Genomic DNA, 26,864 nt, shown 5'->3' with positions numbered 1-26,864 from the left:
CTGTGTGTGTCTGTGTGTGTGTCTCTGTGTGTATCTGTGTGTCTGTGTGTGTGTCTGTGTGTGTGTGTCTGTATGTCTGTGTGTGTCTGTGTGGCTGTTTGTGTGTGTCTGTGTGTGTCTGTGTGTGTGTGTGTGTGTGTGTGTGTGTGTGTACTCATGAGTCCTACTGAGCATGTGTAGAAGTCAGAGGACAACTTACTGGACTTTGTTCTCTGTTCTCTCTTTCTACCATGTGGGTTACAGGGATCCAACTAAGGTTTCAGGCTTGGCAGCAAGCATCTTCATTCACTTAGCTATATTGTTGGCAAGCCTTTGAATACAAATTATTTTGCATTTAGATGGTTTGAAAATTGTGCATGCATTTGTAGCATATATAACTTTAATATTAATGTTAAATTTTATAATCAGTAAATTATAGATTTACATAGAATGCATGATTTTAACTTAGGATGTAGTAAGTTCTTTTTCAATTTTCTTATGGAGAGGTGACCATATTGGTCCTCTTCTAAGATTCCCTTCTGGTTTAAAACATTTCTTGAACTTTTTGAAGCCTCCCACCTACCCCTGTCCATACTTTATGAGACTGACTCTCACATAGCCTAGGCTAGACTTGAATTCACTGAGTAGACAAGGCTGGCCTTGAACTCTTGATAGTCTTGCCTCCACTTCCCAAGTGCTGAGGTTGTGGGTATATACTGCCATGCCTAGCTAGAATACTTTCTCTCTTACATTATACCTTTTTTAAAATTGAGGAAAAAATACATTATATTCACATAAATAAAATTCACATGAAATTATCCACTAACAATTTTAAGTGTGGAATTTGATGGCATTTATTATCCATGATGCTTTGCTGCCATCACCTCTATTTCCAAGGCATTTCATCTCTGGAAACCACATGTTAATTAGGCTTTCACTTTATTCTCCTCAGCTACAGCAGCTACAAATGCTATCTGCTCTGTGCATTACCCTCTTCTCAGTTAAGTTTGTTCCTGGTGGTCAATATTTAGAAGAGAATCGGCTTTCTCGACTGGCATTCAGAGGCAGAACTACATACTCATTCTAGCCCTTAAAACCTCAAGGCCACCTGAAGTTAAGGCAGAATATCCCATAACTGGTACATGGTTGTACATGGGGTGCTACCTTCATTAGGTCTGACTCCGTGCTGCCCTGTCCTCTGAACATAATAGCTGCCACCACCAAGGTTCAGCTGTGCCTGCTTACAGAAGATTGGGCATAGCTGTGCTCCTTCAGAGTTGACATCCATCATTGGACCCTGGCATGAATATCCCACCACTACTTCACTCAATTGCAACAGCAAATAGTACTCTGGCTAACAAAAAGTGCCTTGGGCTTTTATTTTTCTTTTTTGTTAAATATGAAACAATACTACTTTACTTGATCAACAGTTGATTTGTCTGGTCTTGTTCTGAATTACTCTTAAATATTACCAAAAAAGAAAAAATGACATTAACACCTGGCACAGCACAATATCACATAACATAATAGGCAAACTTTTAAAACAAAGTTTGATAAATTCTTGAGTTCTTGTAAGTTCTCGAATGCTTTATATACTCTAGTGGGAATTATAAAGAAGGAGTTTTTCCTTTTTTTAAGAGAAAAAATAACATTATTTATTTGAGATTTGAATAAGAAACCATAAAGAAGCTAGCAGATAAGACCAAAATTACACCATTTGTGATTATGGGTCTACAGGTCTTTGGGTATATAGACAAACAAAAACAAAACAAAAAAAGAATACAGGTAAAAAAAAATGTCACATTTGGATTTCAATAGCCTCATAATAATGAACTGCAACTGTATTAATTTATTTTGTTAATTTATTTATTTAATAATTTTACATTCCACTCACTGCCTCCCTCCTGGTCACCCCATCCACAATCCTTCCCCATCTCTCCTCTTCCCCACTGAGTAGGTGCCCCCCCCCCAGCCCCTGGATAGTATCCTCCCACCCTGACACATCAAGTCTCTGCGAGGCTGGGCACATCCTCTCCAGCTGAGGCAGACAAGGCATCCCAGCTAGAGGAACATATCCCATAGACAGGCAACAGCTTTTGGGGTAGTCCCCTCTCTAGTTGTTTGGGACCCACATGGAGGCCAAGCTGCACATCTGCTTCATATGTTTGGGAAGGCCTAGGTCCAGCTATGAATGTTCTTTGGTTTGGTGATTCAGTCTCTGAGAGCCTGTAGGGTTCAAGTTAATTTACTCTATCGGTCTTCTTCTAGTGTTCCTATTCCCTTGGGGGCCCACAAGCTTTCCCTCTTATCTTCCATAAGAGTCCCCAAGCTCCATACACTGTGTGGGTGTCTCCATCTATCTGAGTCAGCTACTAGGTGGAGCAGAGGCCATCCTTGCTAGTCCTGTCTGCAAGAATAACAGAGTTGTGTCAGGGATTGGTGCTTAACCATGGGATAAGTCTGAAGTTGGGCTGGATATTGATTGGCCATTCCCTCAGTCTCTGCTCCATCTCCTGTCCCTGAGTTTCTTTTAGACAGGATAATTTGGGGTCAAAAGTTTTGTGAGTGGGTTGGTGTCTCTATCATTCCATTGGGGTTTCTTCCTGGCTACAGAAGGTGGCCTCTTCAATTTTTATATCCCCAATGCTGTGAGTCACAGCTAAAAATATCCCCATTGATTCTTTGGGACCTCCCTTATTCTAGTTCTCTGTCCTTTCCTGGAGATGCCTCCTACTTCCCCCCAAGTCAGTTGCAGATTTCTATTCATTCTCATGGCCATATGGCCATCCCCCCTGACTCTCCCAACACCTGATCCTGACCACATCCCCATCCTCTTCTCTTCTCCACTCCCACCCAGTTCCCTCTGTCCATCTGTCTCTTATGACTATTTAATTCCCACTAAAGAAGATTTTTTAAAAAGTTTTTCATAATGTCAATATACTTGACATAAATGACAGTCATAAACTTGTTTATTGAAATAGAGCACTCTTGATGTATAGAAGGAGTTGTGTTTATTTTAAGGGGATTCTTAGTTCTTGGTCTTTGAAAATTTTGTCTTCCCCTTCAACCAAATATGATTCTGTGTTGAATTCTGTAGTGAATGAAGTCTTTGAGAATGTTTATGGTGACACTTGTGTCTTAGCACATTAGACACACATTAGTAACTATTGCCTGCTCATGCCTGCAGGTGTTTCCACTTAGAGTCTAGCTAAATGTTTATGTTTGTGATGCTATACTAACCAATCTGTGAGGGCTAGGTAACAATTAAAGGAGCATTTCAGGAGAAACAAATGAATGAATAATTATCACGACAATTTCATTACATGATAGCCAATATTTGCTGAACTGTTTAAGGCAAAATTTCAATGCCAATATCTGGGATGGCTGCCCCATTTATAACTCGTGTTACTAAGTAAGCATGGGTAATTCTTGACTTACTCTTGCCGGCCTGGCTACTACTTTCAAGATTCTTGTTTCCACCACTTTGTCTCCTTGGTATCGAAGAAGTTATTTAATCTGCTCAAGAAAATTATCCATCAACCAAACACCAAGTCGATTGCAGCTTGTAGAAAGTTTCTGTTGCTCACTTCTATTTGTTTGCACAACTGCTTGCCTCTGCCAGGCTTTGGGATTGAGAGTTAACTGTGCAGCTTGACATGGGCATTGATTTTGTCTCTTTATTGACTAAAGCAGACATGAGTGGGAGAGCTGTGATGGATGTTAGTACCACAATGTTCTTGGCTAAAGCAATGAGGCTGTGTCCTTCTCCAACTCATTGAATCAAAACAGAATACTAAAATTTTATGCTTGGCCTGGCAAGCTTTGCTTGGGATGGAGATAATCAAATGTTCTGCTTACTTAGAAAGAACTGTGACCTATCTACTGATCCTTAATGAAATGTTATTTTAAGAGAGATATAAATTGTCTCTCCCATCTTCATCTTTAAAATACCCTCCCCCTAGAACCCATTCTGCCTATGATGGCTTAAATTATGCCCCCCTCACCCTAGAAAGTATATTCAACTCCCAAGTATCAGTTTTTTGATTATTTGAACTTATTTTAACTAGAGTGTTTGTAGATTTTTTTTTCAATTAAGAAAAATCATAGGAAAGCTCTTCATCTAGTGTGGCTAGTGTCTGTACAAACCAAGGGACATTTGGACAAAGAGGCCTGTGAAGACTGAGGTTGTCTAGGTGTTTTTTACCAGAAGTCCAGGTTTGCCTGGTGGTTCCAGAACATGGGACGAGCCACAGCGATCCTTCCTTGAAGGCTCTGGGTGGTGAGAGGCACTGACAGCGCCTTGATATGGAAATGGGTGTCTCCTGATTTGCAAAAATAAATTTCCATGGTTTCCTATCTCTCACCTTGCAGTGCTTTGCTCTGACAACCTGGGGGAGCAATGCACCCACTTTGAGCCTCTGCTCTCTCTCCCTTTCTCCCACACAGTCTGTAAATTGGCTAGATTACATCACTCCACTAAAACTGCTCTTGCTGGGGTCTTCAGGATCTCTGAGGAAGGATGGGCTCCAGATCCTTATTGCTGAGATCAAGTCCTTCCTAGTTGAAGGAACTCAGATGAATTATTTAAAATTCGAGTACCTTAGTTTGTGTTTATTAATACCATGGATCCATCTTTAGAAGTTAGCAAGGCTAACACACTCATAGTGCCTGGAACATGGCTTACATCAGCTCATTTTCATTGTAATATTGCCTCACATAGTTCTTTTATCTCCTGGCTGCAATCCCTGGACCATGATGGCCACTTTGTTCCCTGTGTTCTGTTGCAGGCTTGTTATCCTCTCTGGCCCTGGCTGTTCTTTTAGTAAAGATCTCTTGGAATGCTTTGTAGCTAGTGGGTTGCCCAAATATAGAATTTTAACAGTTCTTAGCTTTATCAAGTGAGTAATTTTGAATAAATTAACCTTTTTGAGCCTCAGATTGTTTTAAACAATTGGTTGGTAAAATAGGAATAAGCTGACTTTTTGAGGGGTAAAGAGGCTCAATTAAGCAAAGGGCTCACCTGAAGTTGGATTTGAATCATGACCTATTCCCAGGCAAAGACTATCATTTAATCGGTGCACTTGGTGTATTTCACAATGTCACAGGGAGTCAGCGACCTGAAGTGCATTATGAAGCAGAAGCCCAGCTGCCCAGAGCAGGTTTTGAGGTTGGGGCCAGTTCCTAGGAAGCTAAAAAAAAAAAAAAGCCTTGCCAGATTGAGCTTTAGTCATGGCTGATGCTCTCCAATCTCTGTTCACAGCTCTCCATCGTTTTGCCTTCTATCACAGCTCTCAGATACATCCTCCACAGAGGACAGCAACTGAGTAGGTTCTGCCATTGGAAGGGAGGGCAGGGTAACTAGACATAGGAATGATACCAGGCAACCACTCGTTTTCAGAAGTGGTTGGCTCCAGGATGAGGGTTTAATTTAGTAGAAGAGTGTTTACCTCGTATGTTCTAGGTCATCACTTTGATTCTCACACATAAACAAAAAGCAATAAAACCCTAATTGACTGGTTCTAATGTTATAATAAACGGAGCAATGGGAAACATCAAAGGTTCATCCTTGGCTTCATTTAGTGACAATTGTCCCAAGAAGGAGGTGGACTAGGGCTGTCGCATTTAAGGATCTAAGGCAAGAACAAGGTATTTTCCATTATGACAGGGTCATGAGGCAACAGCAGCAAAGCTGAGTCACTGTTGTAGACTGTACTGCCTTCTTTATTCTACAGAGATGAGTTAGTGCCTTTTTCATGTAAACAGACAAATGAAAAACTGAGTACTCTACAGCTCAACTAACGTGGTTAGAAAGATTAAATCATGAGCATGCTAGTAAGATTCAAAAATACATCCAATACTGATTAAAATAGACTATGCTCCAGTCCACTCCATGTGAAGATAGTAAGGATAGCTCACCCTTTCCCAGGGTGTAGGTGGCTTTATGTTTTAGTCTCTGAATCTCACTTTGTGTTCTGTAGGCTCACAGCATGACCTAAAACTTAAACATCCTTTCTGACAGATCCTGTTATGTACTTTCCAATCGCTTTAAAGCTGGAGGTGCAGTCATGGGAGAGTCGGCTAGACAACCCAGGGAGCGAAGGGCTTTGTGTTCTATGCACATCAAAGGATCACTACCTTTGGAAAAAAAAGCCAGAGTATAAAACTTTGCCATGCATTAATATTTCTAGTTCTGCTCAGAGTCCATAGACTACAGCTGTTCATTAATTCTCCATAAATGCCTTGCACAGAGAGAGTTACTGCTTCAGAGAGTTTTCAGTGGCATACTTTTGCTGAGTGATGCAGTGAGAATTGGTATTTTAGGGTACTTTTGAGATGATTGATGCTAAGCTTTGGTTGAGCTATTTCCAATAGTATACGTAGGCTGCTACAGAGAATACATTTTGGCTCTCTATTCCCTAGACCACAGGACTGCTTGCTTAATTTAAATGGCTGGTCATACATGGTGACTTCAAAATCAGAGATTTAGCATCCTCACCAGGGGTCCTTTGCACAGGCCAAATTTCTGCCTTGGGTTGAACAACATATTTGTCAAAGTGGGTCAGCACCCAGCCCACAGCAGGTCCATTGAGAGTATGACCTCCTGGATTTATAAGTGCCCTGGGATACACAGAACATCAGAAAGGCCCTTTAAATATTTTATGCAGCCCTCTTCTGTCCCTGAGCTGCTCAGCCTTGACTTATGCTAGCATGCTTCTCCTCTGATTATCTCTTACATCAATCTGCCCCTTTTTCCGTGTCTATAAAATTGACTCTGTTTGACTTCAAACTGTACACTTCCTGCCTTTTGTTTGGAACATTGCTCAGTGTTTAAAGAGGTCCTCTGCTTCTCTGAATGCCTTTCATGTGTTCTTAGGTGCTGTCCTAAGGCAAGGTTTCCTTTTTTCTTCCCGTAGTCTATGGGTGAAGCCCTTGTTTCCCTACTGTTTTAATAGTAAGTCATGAAATACAGTGGTGAAAAGGAATGGATTTTCCTACCTTTTCATCCTGTCATCCTTTGCTGGAGGAAAATGAAGAACTATATCTCTGCAGAATCAAGGGTAATTAGCCTGTGACATACTGGGGCTTCATGCCTTTGAGTTTGGGGTGCACTGACATTGTTTTAGCTGATATCTTTGACCATTGTGCTAAATTGTCCCTTGCCAGAGAAATCCTTAATTCCTTAATACTGTATCCCTTATGGTTGTTTTGAGAGTAAAAGTGGCTGTGTAGGTGCAGTGAGCAAATGTCAGCTGTCTCTTTGTATGCATGCTGTAAGCTATTAGAACTGTGTCTTGTATATGTTTGTGTATATATGTGTGGAATATGCATGTGACTATTCTATTATATTTTGCCTTAGGTCTTTGAGACAGAATCTTTCACTGTGCCTGGACCAAGCTTGGTGGCCAGCAAACCCTAGTGATTCTTCTGTTTCTGCCCCTCTACCCAGACTGGAATGATAGGAGTGCATTGCCTCTAGTCCTCATGGTTGCAAAGCAATTCTCATTACCCACTGAGCCATCTCTCCTGCCCATAATTGTTGTTGACTTCAGAGGCCACATATGCTTTGAGAAGCCTAGTACCGTGCAAGTGTTATAACCTGTGAAACTTCCAGGTCTTTTGTCTCATGGGCCAGTGTTCTAGTCACAACACCTAGGCTATCACATTTCCTTCATTAATTTGATCCCTCAACACACACACACACACACACACACACACACACACACACACACAGTTCTTGTCTCTGTCTCTTGTCTCTCGTCTCTCCGTCTCCCTCTCCCTCTCCCTGTTTCTCCTTCTCTACGAAAGTGTGCCTAATAAGCAGATAAATGCAGATAATTCCACTCAAAATTAATTGATTATATGACTTGATTAATTCATCCCTCTAGGCCTTGCGTTTCTTGTAGGTAAATGAAAGGCAGCAATCTAGAGTTGTGAGGACTATGTAATATAATGTGAATGTAAATTGCTTAATAAATTGTCTGTATCTGATGTGCCCAGTGAACTATTTGCTTCTATTTCCTCTCATGTAGGAAACACTGAGTTTGCTCAAAGATTTAATGGAGAGTGATCCTTCCAACACTGAGCAGCATCTGCCTCTTGCCCTAACTCTCAAATAATACTTAGCCTCTCTTAGCTTGTACTGTATTGAATGCATACTATATTGATTTGGGATCCTCGTAGTATAAAGGCCCAAGGTAGGGCCCAGAGAAGTAGAGGGCTTTGATTCACTGGTCATTCAGGATTTAGGTTCCTTCTTATGTTTTGTTTGGCTATTTACTAGGGTGCCCTTGGCATCTGAGCTGTCATCCATGAGAAAGGGAGAGTGTGATGGAAGCATGACCACTTCCACAATGACTGGGCCCTGCAATTACAGTTCACTGCCAATAAGTTTGTCTCAGGACCACATCTAAGAGGAAATGACAAGGACACTTGTACAACTGGGCATTGTGTGACAAGACATATGGTCTGTTGCTATAGGGCAAGGGGAGGATAGGTGAGAATGAATGAAAGATCACCCTTTCCTTGGAATCCAGACTAGAGAACCCCACATGGATGAGGGGGGTTATGGCACTCTAGAAGGAGTGACTTAGGAGTGTGGGTTCTGACTCTAGTTGAACCAGAGATTTACATTATGATATTGTCCAAAGTAAAACAGCCCATCTCAGCTTTGTTCATGTGGAAGAAGCCATGGGATGATGGTTGGTCTCTGTCTCTTCCTAGAAAACTGCAAGTGCACCCTGACCAATCATCTCAGGTTCTCTGTCTCAGTATTTCTTCACAATACTTCTCATGGGACATAGATGCAGGGGTTTTATTTGCTGTGAGCGATTCCTTCACTTCATCAAACAATGAGCCTACTGAAGAGACAAGCCTATTATAACAGTCTGCAGGTATCCCAAGGCCAAAGGGCTTTTAGGGATTGGCAGGCTGATTGGTTAATAAATGCTCATCAATTGAGGCTCCTTGGACAAAGATGCTTCAAAAGTACTGCAAAGTGCCTTTAACTGTGGATGGACCAGAACTGAGAGGATAGCACCCAAGGTCTTTTCTATTCTTACATTTTACAATCCTGTGACTCAGCAGCTCTTCACTTGGGAGCAGTCCCATCTGAGTTGCCTCTGGTGGCAGGCCTTCTACAAGTTTTTCTATCACCAAGTTAAATTTGGGATAAAAGTTTGCATCCTTCAAGGTCAGCTTAATATGTATTCAAATTTAAGAGAAAATATCCTCACCTGGATAGCACTATCTTTTAAAATCCTCTAGCCTTTCGAGCAAGGGGGCTCAGTACTTAACACAGTATTAAAATGCAGGGCCATGCAGTTTGCTGAGCATTGGGATCTTATTTTAGACATTAAATCCTAAAACAAATCCCTCAGAGACTCACTTGAAAAAACACTATGTTAAGCATTTATTCCATAAAAATCTGAGCCTCTGTTTTCAAGTCAGCTCCCATCAAGAGTTTTACTGGTGGGTAGTGACTGAGCACCAGAAAGTGTGTAACCATACTTTCCAAGGCCTGTCATATGGGCATTTGATTAAAATTCATATTTAGATTTTTAAGTTGCATCAAACCCTCGAGGGCTACTGATATGTGGACCAGTCTATGTGTGCAGATATTATATGGCAGAGATGCATATAGTCAAGAACCTCTGTCAGTATAACCTTCTAAGTAGCTAACTTCCCACTGTCCCTATCAGTATGATTTCAAAGCCAGGCTGGCATGCTGGGAACCAACTCTGGGCCCTCTGCAAGAGCCGGCAATGTTAACTGCTGATCCATCTTACCAGCCTCCCCCAACATAAATTGTAAGAAGGACAACAAAACAAAATCAAGAACAAGGCAAAACCCATTGCAAAGCAGGACCATGTCAGCAGTTTACCTTCTCTTCCGTTGATTAAACAGCTGAACAGCCGGTCCCTGTGCCTTGGCTTATGTTTAGGTCTGCACATCAGTACTAATTCCCAGTTGCTCCTTGATCAGTGTTTCTCTGGAAGAATGCAGTCTCCTCCACCTTTCTCCCTCTTCCACCCCCCTGTCTCTCTCATGTATTTACTGCTGGCCATGACCAGATAACAATGAGGAAAGAGGAAGGAGGGAAGAGTTTGAGTAAAGACAGGGCCAAGGCTTTGAGGCATATGGTTCTCCTGGAGCTTACTAAAGCTAAGCAATGAGAGCAATTGAGAGTAATGAAACCAAAAGTTCTATTAAAGCCATCAAAGACCTCAGGATTGGGTTGTTCATCAGTCCCAGGTTGTTTATGGAGATTCATAGGATTAGGTACATGCAGAGCTCCATAGGATGCAGTTTTAACAGTGTTTGCCTTGCCTGATGAAGGATCAGTGCACAGATGAAACCCATTTGGAAAGTGCTCCACTTCAAACCTGCAGTGTGAAGGTGACTGTCGGGCCACGAAGCTGAGCTGTGAACTGAAGAGAAGTTACAGAGAAATTCAGGTTTGACACTACTGCTTTGATTCGCTCTATGTGAGAACCTAGACTAGAGACAATGTTATAAAAAAACGATGCTTCTGGAGAGATCATTCACGTCATAAGCCACAGGAGCATTGATCACAGAGAATGAAATAGATTAGGGATCCACATCTAATGGTAGAGACTCAATAAAAGAAGTGTATGGTTTTGTCTGAGCTGCAGGGGGATGCCTGTAACCTTACAAAGGATGGCTAATGAGGCAGGTGCAGCACCATTGAGTCACGAGGTCATTGCTTTGAAATTCTGGGAATTCAGTGAATTCTTTGCTTGAGTTTGAGCAGTGATAAAAGTCACCCTCAACTAATTCTTTCATTAATCTTTTGACATCCTGGCCACATAGCTCCTCTGACTTATCAATGATAGGACTTTCCCTTGAACACATTACTTTGAAGGCATGGACTGTATCCATCTCTCTATCCATTTTCCAGCAGTTTACTGACCACCAAAGAAGCTTAATCGATCATTGAATTAAATCATATCTCTGCAGATAACTCCTGAGTTCAAACATCTGATTCTTTTAGGTCTACCTCCTTGCTTCCACTTGGAAATCTAGAATATGAACCCTTTTGTATAATATAATATAATATAATATATGTGTCTATATATTATATTATATATTATATATTTGTATAATATAAAGACAGAGATAAGACACGATTTTTGTAAAACTGTGAAATTCTGTATGTATGATTATGGCATTGTTCATAGTTCAGAACCTAGTATTTCTTATAACAATGAAGACTGTCAATTCTCTGTGGCCAATTTTTTCTTTTTGGTTAAGTTTTTCCTTTTTGTTTTTTGCTTTTAATCTCTTACCACTGACATTTTCTGCTCGGTTGATCAAGAAGTCCAGTGGGTTGATATTCTTATGTATAAAAACCAAAGGGTTAATAAAAGGTTAAAACATTTTCAAGCTGTATTCCAGTGATTTCTTTCTTCTTGCTCAATGTTGTCATTTCTTGCATGATTTTTCCCGCTTTTCCTTCTCCATCTTATATGTCACATGCCACACAAACTTCACCTCTTGCATGGCTTCTCGAATTCTCTGTATGCATGCTTTTCTTTCTTTCTGTTCTACTTATTTTCCTTGTGTTATTTTGGAATTGTCGTTCCCTTCGAATACTGTGCCCTGCTATTAGAAAAAGTGCTAAATTCTCCCCCGAAGCAGATAGGCATAAAGTGCTGGCTTTCAAGGTGAACCCTGAGTCACATGAAGGACAGGGAGCAACTATTGGTCAGTACATCAGGGTGACCATCATCACCACACAGAGCCTGCTTTCCTTTTAGACATCCTCCTGGAAACTGCGTTCCAGTCACCTCCTTGGAAACCACGCCACTCATGAAAGAGCACAATTCTGTAATGCTGCTTCATCTGTGATTAAGTCCACCACCTCTCCTTGATGATGTTTTCAGGAAGGAAGAAAGTGTAAGTTAGGAAAATTCACATAGATACTCAGCAGGTGACAACATCAAAGATGTGATTGTCTTTGAGAACGGAAGCTTGAGTTCTTTTTGTTATAACTCTTAGAGCGAATCTAATGTCACTGCCACATCTCTTGGGAGGTATACTCTGGAATAGCATATATCAGTTCCCTTCTGCGGTATGCTCTGGCAGTTAAATTGGTAGCTTGACTGTCTTTCTCCTCATCATACTCTGGGCTGTGACAGTTTTCCTCTTCTGCCTAGGGACTGGTTCCAGGGTCTACCTAATTCTGCTTCATTCCTAAGCATGTCCCCCAACGTCCTCTCCCCTTGTTTTTGTTTTCTTTTTGTTTTATTTTGAGACAGAGTCCCACATAATAGCCCAACCTAGACTTGAGCTCATTATGTAACCCAGGCTAGCCTTGAACTCATGTTGTTCCTACCTCTCCAGCTTCATGAGTGCCGGGATTTTAAATGTGTAATGCCATCCTCAACCCTTGGGTTCTGTTCTCTTGACATCTATGCACATCCTCCCACTCACCTAGCCTTTCTGTGTGCTTTCCTAACTGAGTGATTTACCTGGCTTTTGTCTTGTCACCTTGGGTCCCTAAAGTCTTTCCCCAAATTTACCCAAGGCCCCAGTTACTGCATCTTATGCCACCTTAGTTCTTTTGCCTCAGGGTCCAATTTGGGAGCTGAGCTAAGCAAGATTACACATTAATCTTAGAAGGCAAATAGCTCATGTGGGAAGTCTGTGCAGTTCAGGATGAAGAGCTCAGGCTCTGAGTCAGGCAGTCTCTGGGCTTACATTCTAGCTCTGCACAAGGCAAGGTATGTGATCTTGAACAAATCAGTTAACCACTGTTGCTCCAGTGCTCATATTTTCACATGGATATAATGGTTGAACCAACCTATGCTATATAAAGAGTAATTAAGTCCATTAAGGTGAAGTCCTTAGATCATTATGTTTGTGGCAAGTGCCATGCGTAGCACCATGTATTGACTATTACTAATATATGAATACCCACATTCTGAGTCTGCTGGAGAACAAAAGGATGGATTTGATTCATGCTTATCTAAGGGGACACACACCATGAGAAATTTTAATCTCAAGATGTGCTCTAATTTAGATGAACATGTGAACATATCAGAATCAGCATTTTTTAAAACTCTATTTGACTGACTCACTGGTGTCTGAGCAAGAGTTGCTATGAGAAAGCCTCTTTTCCTTGGGCTCTTCACTTCTCAGTGTGCTCACGATTAGATTCCTATGATGCAGGGAAATCTGGGTCTTGAGGCTTAGAGAGAAGAATGAAGGAGAGAGAAGTTCCCTCCAGCCTTGTGTTCTGTGCGTCCCATATTGCTAGAGAGCAGCTCCAAGCACCCAGTGAAGCTGCCATAGTGACTGACCAAGGCAACTAATTTTAGACTTTACCTTCATTCTACTAAGTGCACAAAATTGGCCAATTTTTATTGTTATGTGGAATAGCTGTCAGGATTAGCGTTTTTTTTTAATCTAGACTTCTGGATTTATTAAAATAATATAATAAAATAATTTTTAAATGAGGAAAATTATGTAAAGAAATGGATTTGTTCATTGTAACATATGATTTTTCCCTTAGGTCCTAATTTTCTGAGACTTCATTACTTTAGGATAAATACTCTAATATAATGCTTGAGATTGAAGCAAAGTTTTTTGGTTTTTGGTTTTTTGGGGTTTTTTTTTATCTTTTTTTAGTACTTCAAAATGTGTTTCCAGGATGTTTGGATCTCCAAACTGTGCATGAGAATGTACTTCATCTACTATACAAAGGATATTTATTTAAAGATTTACAGATTTATGATATGTGCATGAGTGAACTCATACATGAAATTAAGGTGAACATAATACCTTGATCGTGGGTAGTTGATTTTTTGTTTAGAATGTCTATTCTGAAGTGTGTAAGCTGTTAGCATTCTGTAGATGATTTAAGAAAAGAATGGATATCTAATTCATTCCTTGTGGTAGAGTGAAGTATTAAGGTACAACAGGACCAGACAAGGACCTGAGGAAAAGAAGGTCCAGCAACAGGCTCAAAGTGGGATCCAGCTCAAGGGGAGGTCCCATGGCCTGAAGCTATTACTATTACTGAAGCTATGGAACGCTCACAAAAAGGAATCTATCGTGACTGACCTCTGAAAGACCCAACAAGCAGCTGAAAGAGTCAGATGCAGATATTTGCACCCAACCAGTGGACAGAAGCTGCTGACCCCTGTAGTCGAATTAGGGAAAAGCTGGAAGAAGCTGAAGAGGACGGTGACCCTGTAGGAGGACCAGCAGTCTCAATTAACCTGGACCCCAGAGATCTCTCAGATACTCGACTACCAACCAGGCAGCATACACCAGCTGATATGAGGCCCCCAACACATATACAGCAGAGGACTGCCCTTCGGGGTTCAGTCAGAGATCATGCACCTAACCCTCAAGAGACTGGAGGCCCCAGGGAGCTTAGAGGTCAGGTGGGATGGGGGTGGGGTCATCCACGTGGAGATGAGTTGGGTGGGGAGGAGGTGTGGGATGTGGAGCAGTCGGAGAATGGATGGGGAGGGGTAGGGAATGGAATATGGAGTGTAAAAAATGAATTACAAATAAAATAAAATAAAATAAAATAATAATAATAATAATAATTTGTTAGCACTGGAGGCCCATGAGAATTTTGATCTTGTAAAAAGAATTTATCTATATATTTCTCAAATTTAAGAAAGAATAAATTAGATCTATCACCATGAAGGTCGAGCTGTGCAGTTTCAGTGGATACAATATCTACCCAGGACATGGGCAGCGCTATGTGCTATGCCAGAACCAACGGGGAAAGTTTTCCAGTTTCTTAATGCAAAATGTGAGTCCGCATTCCTTTCCAAAAGGAATCCTCGGCTAGTAAACTGGACTGTCCTCTACAGAAGAAAACACAAGAAAGGACAGTCGGAAGAAATCCAAAAGAAAAGAACCTGCGGTGCAGTCAAATTCCAGCGAGCCATCACTGGTGTGTCTCTTGCTGATATAATGGCCAAGAGGGATCAGAAGCAGAAGTTAGGAAAGCCCAGCGAGAGCAGGCTATCCGGGCTGACAAGGAAGCACAAAAGGCTAAGCAGGCATCAAAGAAGACAGCCATGGCTGCTGCCAAGGCCCCCACAAAGGCATCACCTAAAAAAAGATTGTGAAGCCTGTGAAGCTGTGAAGGTCTCTGCTTCCAGATTTGGTGGGAAACGCTAATGTGGTAGATGAGAGTTTGAAATAAAGATCCGTCTTTAGAGAGAGAGAGAGAGAGAGAGAGAGAGAGAGAGAGAGAGAGAGAATAAATTAAATGACAGTTCATAAACAGACTCTGAAAACCAGTTCTGTGGGGCACTGTTAAAGCTACAGCCCCCTGGGTTGTAGCTCGGAGCTGCTGAGTATAACCTGTACATCTGTATTTTTGCCAAGTTGCTCAAGTAATGCAGTTAAGTTTGTTTTCCATGCTCTTTCTCATCTTCACCTTCAAAATTGAGATAATGGTACATGTCCATTTCCTACTGTCCAAAGGAGTGATGAGAATTAATGAGGCAATTTACATAAGTGATCTTGGAGGAAAATCACAATTTCAGTGTAATCATCAAGGGCAGAATTGAAGTAGACTCACTCAACATATGGATTGCTCCCTAGGCATGAGAGGTAATTCAGCACTGGAGTGGGGCAGTGAGGGTATTCTACAGCTGTAACCAGGCTGCCCTGGAACTCGCTGTGTACCAGAAGATGACCTTGATTCTCCTGATATTCAGCCTCTACACTCTAAATATGTGCCATTGCTCTCGACTTCCCATGTCATTTCTGAGATATTCAAATTAGTCCATTCTACCGTGTTTCTTTTTCACTGAGGAAAACAAGCTATTTCTCAATAGAGAATAGGTTATATCCTAAAAGCTGACTTGAACTGCAAAGAGCACACCAGTTAGAAAGCATGGTGGTTATGGTGGTTTGAGGCTTGGCCTATTAAAAAGGAACAGTATTAGGAGGTGTGACATTGTTAGAGTGTGTGCCCAGTACAGATGAGAGCCTCCTCCTGACTGCCTAGGGATCAGAATGCAGAACTCCCAGCCCCTCCTCCAACACCATGTCTGCCTACATGCAGCCATGCTTCTTGTCGTGATGGTAATGGACTGAATCGATAAAATTGTAAGTCCACCCCAATTAAATGTTTTCCTTTTATAAGAGCTGCTTGGTCATGGTGTCTCTTCACAACAATAAAACCCTAACTACAACTACTGTAGATCATGGTGTACCATATGTACCCTATTGGTCCTTACGCTACTTTATCTTGTTGTTATGTCTGGGATCATCAGAGTTATGAGAGGAGGGTGGAGAAGGGAAATACTCCATGATGTACACAGTCTTTTTTTTTTTTTTTGCTTCCCACTTGTGATGGGCCCCCTTTTCTCCATCATCTCTGCAATGCTGTCATACCTCTAGTTTCTTCATCCCATCATGCTTTACAGGTCTGGGTGTGTTTACTGATTAATGATAGCATTGTGACTGAGGGGTTCTTAGAAATGAGTTAAATATTGCATGTATTTTGGATCCCAATGTCATCTGTTTTGTTTCGGTACATGGTTCAACCCAATTCTTTTTGTCTCAGGATCTTAGTGAGCCATAGTTATCTGTTCTAGGAGACTACTTTATGGACCTTCTTTTAGATAACAAGGAATTCATGGGAAAGATCTTTTACTTACAAAAATTCTTTGCCAATCCAGGTGTGCAGATACATTCCTGAGGTTCTATCTACTGGGGAGGTTGGTGGGAGAAGGATTGCCTGAGCTTTGGGCTCAAATTTATTATTAAAAGGAAAGAAACAACTTCTCTATAAGTTGTTTTTAAAACCAGGCATTAAATTTTCACAAACTGTTGTAAATGCAACATACCTGCATATCTGATTATCTTCAGAATAATTAGATCTGAATAACTCAGGCAAGTAAGTCTTTCACTCTTTTGTTTATTTTAGTTAAAAGTGAATTGGTTCTCTGGAAGCTGGGATGTGTTCGTAGAAAAGATTACTGTGAGGCAACACCTGGAAAAAAGAAGAGCGCCCCCTACTGGAGCAGAGGACCCACGTTTGTAAAAGTGTCAGCTGCAGCCCAGGTCACAGTAATCAAGAGCTTTCCTCTCACTTAGATAAAACTAGTGCTATACTACAGTAAAGGGTTCCAGGACAAGCCAGAAGGAAGCAGAGTTAGAGAGATTATTAGTATTTAGACAGAGTCATATAGGAAAAAGGCAGAGCACTGAGACATGGGTCATGGTGAGGGAGGCAGCGCTAGGTGTCTTTATAATGCCACTATGGCTTTATATGTTGTATGGTTCATAAATGTGTGGTGTGGTAGATTTAAAGGGGAAAAAAAACCTTAAATTTTAAGTGTAGTTCACAAATTAAGTAAATTACAGGACCTGGTTTTCCTCTTTATCAAAAGAATTTTCTTTTGGAAATGAAATGATGGGTTATATTATGGGTCACTGTTCTGTTTCGATTTAGGGATGAGAGTGCTGTTTGTGGTGTGGGAGTTTCCAGGTTCTTGGCACATTATTCAAGAATCCAATAAAGGCATGCACAGACTGTAACATAGCAAGACTACTTTCCCCAAAGCACAGTGATAGTGCAGGCCAGAAAGAAGATGCTGTCATGAAGGACAGCAGGCTGCAGGAGCCAGGATGCTCCTGAACCCTGAGGCTTCTTTATGTATTCTAAAGGATGGTGGAATTGGCTATTATGCACATATGTGAATGGTTCCCTGTGTTGATTGACAGTTTTTAAGATGTATAACTTCTCTAGTGTGCATAGCCTTTCCATAATGAATCCAGTTCTCAATGTATGCATACCCAGTTATGCGTATAAGATTCTTAATAGGCGATTCCCCCTCAAAGTTTCCTTGGAAAGCACATTTTTCTCATTTTATATGCACCAAAACTAGTTCAGACTGGAGCAGCCCCCTTAGCCTTCTATCCAGATATAAGTGAATTGAATTAAATAGAAAGTTGATGGTCTCTATAGAGAGAAAAAATGTATTCTACTGTTCAGGGAAGGGTGTGCATGCAGCCTGTTGCAGATAGATATCTTCCATTGTTAACAGGTTGCTAGGTACACAGCTCAGAGAGAGGTTTGTGTGTGTCTAGTTCATTCAGGTAAAGGTCTTAAGTCTGTCAAGTGTATTATCAGAAGAGAGAGCTATAAATAGCCCAAGGCAAATGGAATCCTAGGTGGCCAAACTATCCTGATGTTTTCCACTCTCAGGAGGAGAAATAGCATGGAAAAGTCAAGACTACAAACATTCTAGCCCTGAATTAACATGGTTCACTTGTTTTTAACATCTTTGTTTTCAGTGTTTTTAGACAAACCACAAGTTATCTCTATAGGCAATTTTGGCTTGACCCATTGTGTTGAATTTTCTTGACAAAAGCGAACTATATATTTCTCTCTTCTCATGCTCCCCTTCCCCCTAAATCTATCTAAGCTGCCTCAAAAGAAAGACCAGAAAGAAGTGAACTGAGGTGTATCAGACTAAACTAAAGCATCAACTAAGAATTTCCCAGGGAGCCATGCTACTGATTTAGAATACATAGAACATTATGATGGTGACCCATTCCATAGTAAGCTATGAACTTATTAACAGAGGTTAAGGCAAAGAAAATGCCAAAAGACAAAAATGATGAGGATCCCATCAGGTAATTTTGAAACAGTATTCTGTGGCCATCGTGATTAATTAATAACAATAGTGGCCTTCATCCAAAGTTAAATGGGCAGTTTCTGGGCCAATGGCCTTGTAGAAGTACTTTCTGTATGAGATTGTAGTTGTCTCCTTGGAAACCTGTAGCTCTGGTAAAGCCACATGCTTAGTTACCATCAGACAGTCTTTATTGGAAGAACTGTTTCTTGATGACTTCATTTTGGTTATGACAACTTTTATCCTTTTTTCTGATCTGAGTGGAAAAGCTCAGAGACTGTTTCCATATGGTTGACTGTGAGTTATTGAGCCATTGCTCATGAGAAGACTCTTCTGCTGGCTGGAATGGACTTGCACTAGATCATTCCATTTTGTCATTGTCTGAGAGTCATCCAGGGAGGCATCAGTATTGCACAGATGTGATGACCCCCGTATCTGCGAGGGGGAAACAGTAAGGGTGAAAATGGAGACAGAAGGTAGAGTGTGTGTGAAGTTGTGAGGTCAGCTTTGCTCACAGAAGAACTCAAATCACATAGGGTTGTGTGAGGCAAGAAGTAATATAGACTTTGGTTTAAGGGCAACAAGCTTTGAAGGGATTTTAAGCAGAAGGTAATTATATCAAATTGCCTTGGGGAAAGATGGTTTGGAAGGAAATGAGAATGTATCTGTAGTACGAGGGATGGCTGATTGTAGCCTGGTTAGGAAGCAAGTATGACAGAAATCAATGCCAGGAAAGGATGCTCAGGATATATTTTCCAGTGCCCATTGGGGATCATTTTCTTTCTGTGAATAACTAGGTCTTGCATTTCAGTGTATTAACTTACAATGGTGTGCATTAAAAATTTGGAAGAGGCCAAGTGGGATGCCACACACCTTTTATCCCAGCACTTGGAAGATGGAGGCAGTTGGATCTCTATGAGTTCAAGGCCAACCTGGTCAACACAATGAGATCTGGGCCAATCAGTAATACATAGAAAAACTCTGACTTCAACATAACAACAACAACAATAAGTAATAATAGTGGTAATAACAGCAGTTGGGAGCATCTTTCTGAGAGTTGGGATGTTCCCAAGAGTAGAATTCCTTATTGAAGTCTACTCCAAATCTCTGCATTAAATATAAACACATAAATCTTGGAAAACTTCCCTGAACACTGTCTCACAGGGGAAGTATCTGTTATTTGTTTAGCTTCTTAATGCATATTTGTAACTTGCCACATTGTTAATGGCCTTTCGACTTCTACATTATGAAAAAATAGTTATTATTAATAATGTAGATAGTTATATTGCCAATTAAATGAAAAGTTTCTATCTGCTCCATCTTAAAATGATTCGGGATTTGTTTGCAACAAGGTAAAAACAGATTTATTTTGGCACATGGGTGACTGACTTTAGGACCACTCACAGCTGGACAACTCAAAAATGTATGTGGAAATGAATTTCAGGGACAATCAGATTTTATTTCTAGTGCCTAATCCATGCTCAGAGCTTTGGGATTTAATTATGTCTGCTTTAAAATAAATGAGAAAGAGAATTCAATTTCCTTTGAACCTAACTGCAGTGTTAATTTCAACTCATAGATGTATAAGGCTTTATAATATTTTCTAACACACTACCTGCTACTGTTAGATTCTCAGTAAATATTGGCTACATTGTAGAACTCTGCTAATTGTATTGAAGTATATCAAATTATAAACCTAACTCAATTTCTGAATAAATACCCCCCAATGAATTGAAAGCAGGGTCATGAAGAGATATTCAATTATGATAGCATGGTAGATACTATATGTGTTTCACACAGAAGAGATTTTAAAAATAGAAAAGAAGAATCAGGCATATAGCATTGCTAGCTCACTGCCTTTTGCCTGGAATTGACTCTTGATGGCACTTATAATCCCAGAGAAAAAACTCAAACGGGATCCTTTCAGTTAGAGGACCTCTGTACCCTAGACAGGCTGAACTGTCTGGCATTTGTTCTGGGAGAGGACAGCAGGTACCTGGGAATTGAGGCAGGATGCATTGAGCTGGTGTTCATGGAATATGTGATCTGTTCTAGCCCTCTTGGTGGCACCTTCTTGGCACAAAGAATGCTACAGATCAGCCTTTACTCCATTTTTCAACATTTTCATACTTTCTTTCACTTAAAACAATAATTTCTAGGTTCACCTAGAGTGTAACATGTAAATATAGTGCATTTTTTATGGCTGGATAAGATGTCACTGCATCTCATCTGTTAGTTGATAGACTTTAGAGTTGTTTATTTATTTGGATATTTGAATGGCTGGTGTTAATATTTATGATGAAGCATTTGTCAAAGGACATGTTCTCTTCACTGTTAGGTATATACCTATAACAGTGAATTATAAGTTATGTGATCGTTTTATGATCAGTTTTTGGGGAGCAAGCAGGTTGTTCCCTATATCTTCATCAACACTTGTCATTTTCTTTTGTTTTTAAGCAGGGTTCCTTGTTTAAGCTCGTTGTGAGTGAGGTAGCATCTCACTTTGGCTTTGATTTGTTTTCTTCTGATAACTAATGGCACTCAGCTTATTTTATATGCTTGTTGGATGTTTGTATGAATGCTACTAGATGAAGGGTTGGGCCTTGAAAATATTATGCTAAGCAGAAGGAGACAAAGTGTTGTTTACTTTTTAAGACCATTTATAGGTCATGTTCTGAATTATAACAGTCAAAAAGCAGCTTAGTAGGTCCTGGGGATGGTGCAGAGAAGAGCTCTTATGGAAAGATTTGCTAAAAGTATTTTCGAATTCATTAGAGGTAGTGTTTGCATAACATTGCAAATGTGTTGACTGTTGTTTAAGTGGCACTTTAAAACTCATTTTTGTTACAATGTCATCTTAGTAAAAACGTACCTAGTTTGAAGTCAAACCTAAATCTCCAGTTTCTCTAGTAGGGTGGGCTGAGTGACTAACTGGATTCTCTGCTAGTTGTAGAGAAATACTGCATAAGTCATGTTTTCAAAGCATATTGATCTTGATAATATGCATACATGATCTTGACAAGAAATCTCTTGTTTCGAGAAGAGGCAATGTTATGCAAAAAAGAAGACAGACATAGTGTTTTATACTATACAAGTCCACATTCTGGACATGTAAGAGTCAGAAGGCAGCATAGTAGGTCCTTGGGATGGCACAGAGAGGGTACAGAGATGGTTCAAGCAATCTCACTAGCAAGTGATACATGGTGGATTTTGGGGGACAGTCAACCAAAAACAGCAACTGGATTGAAGAGAATTTAAAACAGCACATAATCAAGAGGCCTGGCTTTGGGCTGGTGTAGGGCATGGAGCAGAGCTGGAGCTCCTGAGAACAGAAAATGTTCTGGAGAGTTGGAGGTGGTGACCGGAGTGTGGGAGCGTGGCCTAGCCCTGGGAGAGTTGGCCGGTTCATTTTTTAATATTTACCGCAACGGGGTCCCTCCAGGTGCACTCTTAGGTTGGTGGTCCAGTCCCCAGAGTTCTGGGGAAGGGAGGGGTCTGGCCATTTGACACTGTTGCTCCCCCCATGGGAGGAGCAACAAACTCTCTTTCAGTCCCTTCTCCAACTCTTCTATCAGGGACCCTGCACTCAGTCCACCAGTTGACTGTGAGCATCTGCCTCTGTATCTGTCAGGCTCTGGCAGAGCCTCTCAGGAGACAGTCATATCAGGCTCCAGTCAGCAAGCACTTCCCAGCATCTGCAATAGCGTCCTTTTTAAAACATGGGACATAAGTCTCCTCAACACAGACACAAACATGATGTGCAACCATGTTTGTAGATATGTCCGATTATAATGATCATTCACAGTGCATATGAATGCTGACTAATCAAATTGTACAGGTTAACAAAAGGCTTTTCCATATAGTCAATTTTACAAATGAGGCTTCATGTACTGCACTGTGTGGAAGATCTCCAGACTTACTTATCTTGCACTACTCTGAGTTTCTCCCATTGAACCATCAATGCACAGACATTCTTGAGCAAATATTTGCCTTAATTTCTGTTGGGAGTACACCCCGGCATTGCTTAGTACAGTAGAGAGAGAAGCCTTGTGAAAGGCTAAGTGGGACTTAAGGAAAACAAACCCTGAAGCAACCCTTAAACCCACTTTGGCACTCATTCAGCACTCTGCTGCTAATTGATTTCACCTGTCAGCAAAGCAACAGGAAAGTGGGAGCCTCTAGATGAGAGCCAGTGGTAAATGAGGTCTCCAGAAAGTGCCCGGTTCACCACAGTCCCTGGGTCCAGACCATGGCTTTTGTCAGTGAAACCTGGAATTTGTAAAAAGAAGAGGGGTGCTGTGTGGCTCTATCATAAAGCTCTACCACTCTACATAGCAACTGAGCATGAGAAGACCTGTGCTCAGCAGCAGCAGGGCTCATGGCTGTTTACTCTCACTAAAGTTGCAGCATGTGTGGGAATGGTGAATTTCACAACATTGACTGTTATGCAGCTCACACAACCTTGCCTCCAGTGGACTTTTGGAAACAGAAAACTTTCTATTAAAAACAGCAGGTTCTAGCATCCCACTTACTGGGAATATATCTAAAGGAAATGAAATCAGCATAGCAGCAGATGCTCAATTCCTATGTTTGCCATGGCACTATTCATGCCAGTGAGTATTTGAGGTCACTGAGATACCCAGCAATGCCACTGAATAAAAATCATGACTATGTGCAGAGCAGAAGGCTACGTGGCTTTAAAAGGAGGAAATCCTTTAATTTGTGGCTACTGGATGGATCTAAAGATATTTATATTCAATGAGATAAGCCAGAGCCAGAAGGACATGTGATGATCTAGAAATAAACTGAGAGGTGCAGAGCACGGAATGGTGCTTACCAGAGTCTAGAAAGCATAGGAGAAAGAGAGATGAAAGAGAGAGAAGAGGTCAGACAACAAATTGTAGTTACAGAAGAAAAATGAGGTCTAGTGTCACAAGCACAGTAGGACAGAAAAATTATACATTAAAACATATGTGTGTGTGTCACAACACAATTACTATGAAGTTACTCTATATTTTGTGAAAGTTTAGAAGAGTTCTAAGCTTCCCAGCACAAAGCCATAAGTATTGAAGGAGTGGAAAATGGTAATCACCATGATTTGATCATCATGCATTGTCCGTCAATATCAAATAGCTATGTCTTGTCCCACTGGTACACGCAATCATTGCATGTTCATAGAAGTAAAGAAATAAAAATGTGAAGGATAAATAGTTTCTGTTTTTAAGCACTGGATTGGAGAGAGAACAGGTAATTAAAATGTGAGGAGAAACCTTGGAGAGGCAAGAAGTTCTGAGCCCTGAGTATGGCCTCGGCGATGCTGAGTGAAGGATCTGGAACCACAGTGGTCGGTAGTGTTTCAGGAAGCCACAGGCAGAAAGCAGTGATGCTTCATCACTTAGTTGTGGAGGGTGGACACTGATCAATTGTTTTCTTCTCTCATAAATGGTGAGAAGTAAGGTCGATGCCTACTTTAGGTTAGGGACATCTCCTTTATTTGGGTACCATATATTTCTATATGTTTGAAGCTTATGACTACCTTCTCATCATAGAAGTTGTGACAATATGACACATAATTTTTCAGTATCAGCACAGTTATTATTAACTGGCCCTGGCAGATACTAAGTTGATTTTTGGACCAAACTTCTGCAATCGTCTTGTGCTCAGTAAATTAAGATATTTTTAATGTTACTTGAAAGTCAAGATTAGGTTATCTGGCCTCTCTGTGCCCTTCTCTGTAAATATCAGTTCAGAGCCTTCAGAATTAATTGCTTCCTGAACACACAGTTGCTTCTCACTTAGCCCTGTGCAAAGAAGTGGGTCATCCTGCTTATTGGAATCTTGCTGCTCTGTTATTATATGAAGAACAGTTGATTATAGGTGGGGTTTTCATGACCTTAAGGCAGGTCAACTTAGGATCTCTACAGGCTAAATTCACAAAAACTCGATGATGTTTTTTTTTCTTTTTTTAAACACACATTTAATACTTCAAATGTGGTAAGTTTTCTCCTTCTTAAGAGAGTGTATGTAACGTGAGAAAGAGCTTAGTTTCTCAAGTCAGAACGACACTTAGGACTAAGCAACAAGTAGAAGAACAAACTGCTTTTCATTCATTTTTTGACAGAGGAGAAACACTCTGAAATTTATGTGTACATACTTTAATAAAACAAAGGGCTGTGTATGATATTTATTTTTTAATTTTGGTCAAATATATACTTCTCTTTCTCTTGATTTAAGTAAAAAACTTAAGTCTTGTTATCACTGAAAAATTACTGATAAATATTTCATTAAAGAGGCTACATTTATGATCCTTTTAAGATGGAATGTGAGTTAAATGGACCCTGCTGTGAAGTATGCTTGTGTAGGAAAGTTATATTTTACAAATCCAGACCTGAAATTTTTCAGGTAGAATTTCCTTTAGAGGAAGGAAGATGCCTCTCCCCTGAGCTTGGTCAGTTTGCCCCCACTCACGTTCTTTCTCCTTGTGCTCACATTAATATTTTTGTTATATTGAACCAAGTGGGTAAAATTGATATGGCAAAAGGCCAACCTACCTTGATGGCAGAGGAATTTGAGGACTGTCCAGTTAGAGTTCTCCCTGAGAGCAGTTATAGAGGTGGCAACTGTATTGAGAAAGTAACAGAGTGGATTGTTTCTGGGCTTCTTGCTGCTAAGGATTCTCAGACAATCTGCATATAACGTGAAAAGGGAAGCTGAGGGATTCACTTGGCAGGGTAGACAGAACAATAGCTGCCTTAAAGACACCATCCCATCCACCAGATGCCTGGAGCCTGACTGTTGCCTCTTGTGGCAAAGGAGACAGCAGATAAGATTGAGTTACATTGGGAAAATTTTCACAAGATTGTTATAAAGATATGGTGAGGGCCAAAGAGAGAAGAAATTGACAATGGGGCAAAGTGAGAGGTTATGACACTCACATTGGAACTGGTAGGCCTACTGAGGCCTGATGCAGGTGGGCCTAGTGAGGCCTGATGCAGGTGGGCCTATCCAGACAATGAAGGATGAAAGTACTGAGTTCTAGAGAATTCCTCCTGATAGGCAGTCTATGAGCTGGTAATTTGGCTATGTGTACCTTTAGATTGAAAATACTGGCTTCTCTTGGATCTCGAGTCTTCAGGCCTTTGGTCTGAAACTGTACAAGTGACTACCATGGCTCCCAGGCCTTTGGGTTGGATCAGTAAGCAATCCACCACTGTTCTTGGTTCTTAGTATCTATAATCTTGTGAGCCAATTCCTTTTGAGCACACACATTCTGCTCCCCCCGCCCCGGCCCCGACACTTTGAACTCTAGCATAATCTTAACCATTTTTTGGTTATTTTATTTTATTTATTTATTTATTTATTTATTTATTTATTTATTTTGGTTTTTCGAGACAGGGTTTCTCTGTGTAGCCCTGGCTGTCCTGGCACTCACTTTGTAGACCAGGCTGGCCTCGAACTCAGAAATCCGCCTGCCTCTGCCTCCCGAGTGCTGGGATTAAAGGCGTGCGCCACCACGCCCGGCTCTGGTTATTTTTCATTAGTTATTTTCTTTATTTACATTTCAAATGCTATCCCCTTTCCTTGTTTCCCCTCAAAAAAAAAAAAAATCCCTGTCCCATCCCCCCTCCTCCTGCTCATTAACTCACCCACTCCCAGTTTCCTGTCCTGGCATTTCCATACACTGGAGCATAGAGCCTTCTCAAGACCAAGGGCCTCTCCTCTCATTGATGCCCCACAAGGCCATCCTCTTCTACATATGCAGATGGAGCCTTGAGTTCATCTGTGTGTACTCTTTGGTTGGTGATTTAGTCCCTGGAAGCTCTGGGGGTACTGGGTGGTACATATTGTTGTTCCTCCTATGGGGCTACAAACACCTTCAGCAACTTGGGTCCTTTATCTAGCTACTCCATTGGGGACCCTGTGCTCAGTCCAATAGATGGTTGTGAGCATCCACTTCTGTATTTTCAGACACTTGCAGAGCCTCTCAGAAAACAGCTATATTAGGCTCCTGTCAGCAAGCACTTGATGACATCCACAATAGTGTCTGGATTTGGTGATTGTATATGGGATGGTTCCCCAAGAGGGACAGTCACTGGATGGTCTTTCCTTCATTATCTGCTCCAAACTTTGTCTCTGTATCTCCTTCCATGGTTATTTTGATCCTCCATCTATGAAAGACTGAAGTATCCACTCTGTGGTCCTTTTTCTTCTTGAGCTTCATGTGGTCTGTGGATTGTATCTTGG

General features: G+C 40.9%; 1 protein-coding gene and 1 pseudogene across 2 annotated transcripts in view; both read left to right on the top strand.

Moving 5' to 3' along the window:
- Positions 1-26,864, top strand: part of Armh4 (armadillo like helical domain containing 4) — a 102,093-nt gene that overhangs the window by 55,475 nt on the left and 19,754 nt on the right. The gene's annotated exons all lie outside the window — the stretch shown is intronic.
- On the top strand, positions 14,654-15,144 carry LOC110309567 (annotated as a pseudogene).

Source organism: Mus caroli, chromosome 14, assembly GCF_900094665.2.
Source record: "Mus caroli chromosome 14, CAROLI_EIJ_v1.1, whole genome shotgun sequence".
In the NCBI taxonomy this organism is placed as follows: Eukaryota; Metazoa; Chordata; class Mammalia; order Rodentia; family Muridae; genus Mus; species Mus caroli.
This window is presented reverse-complemented; position numbering and strand designations above follow the sequence as displayed.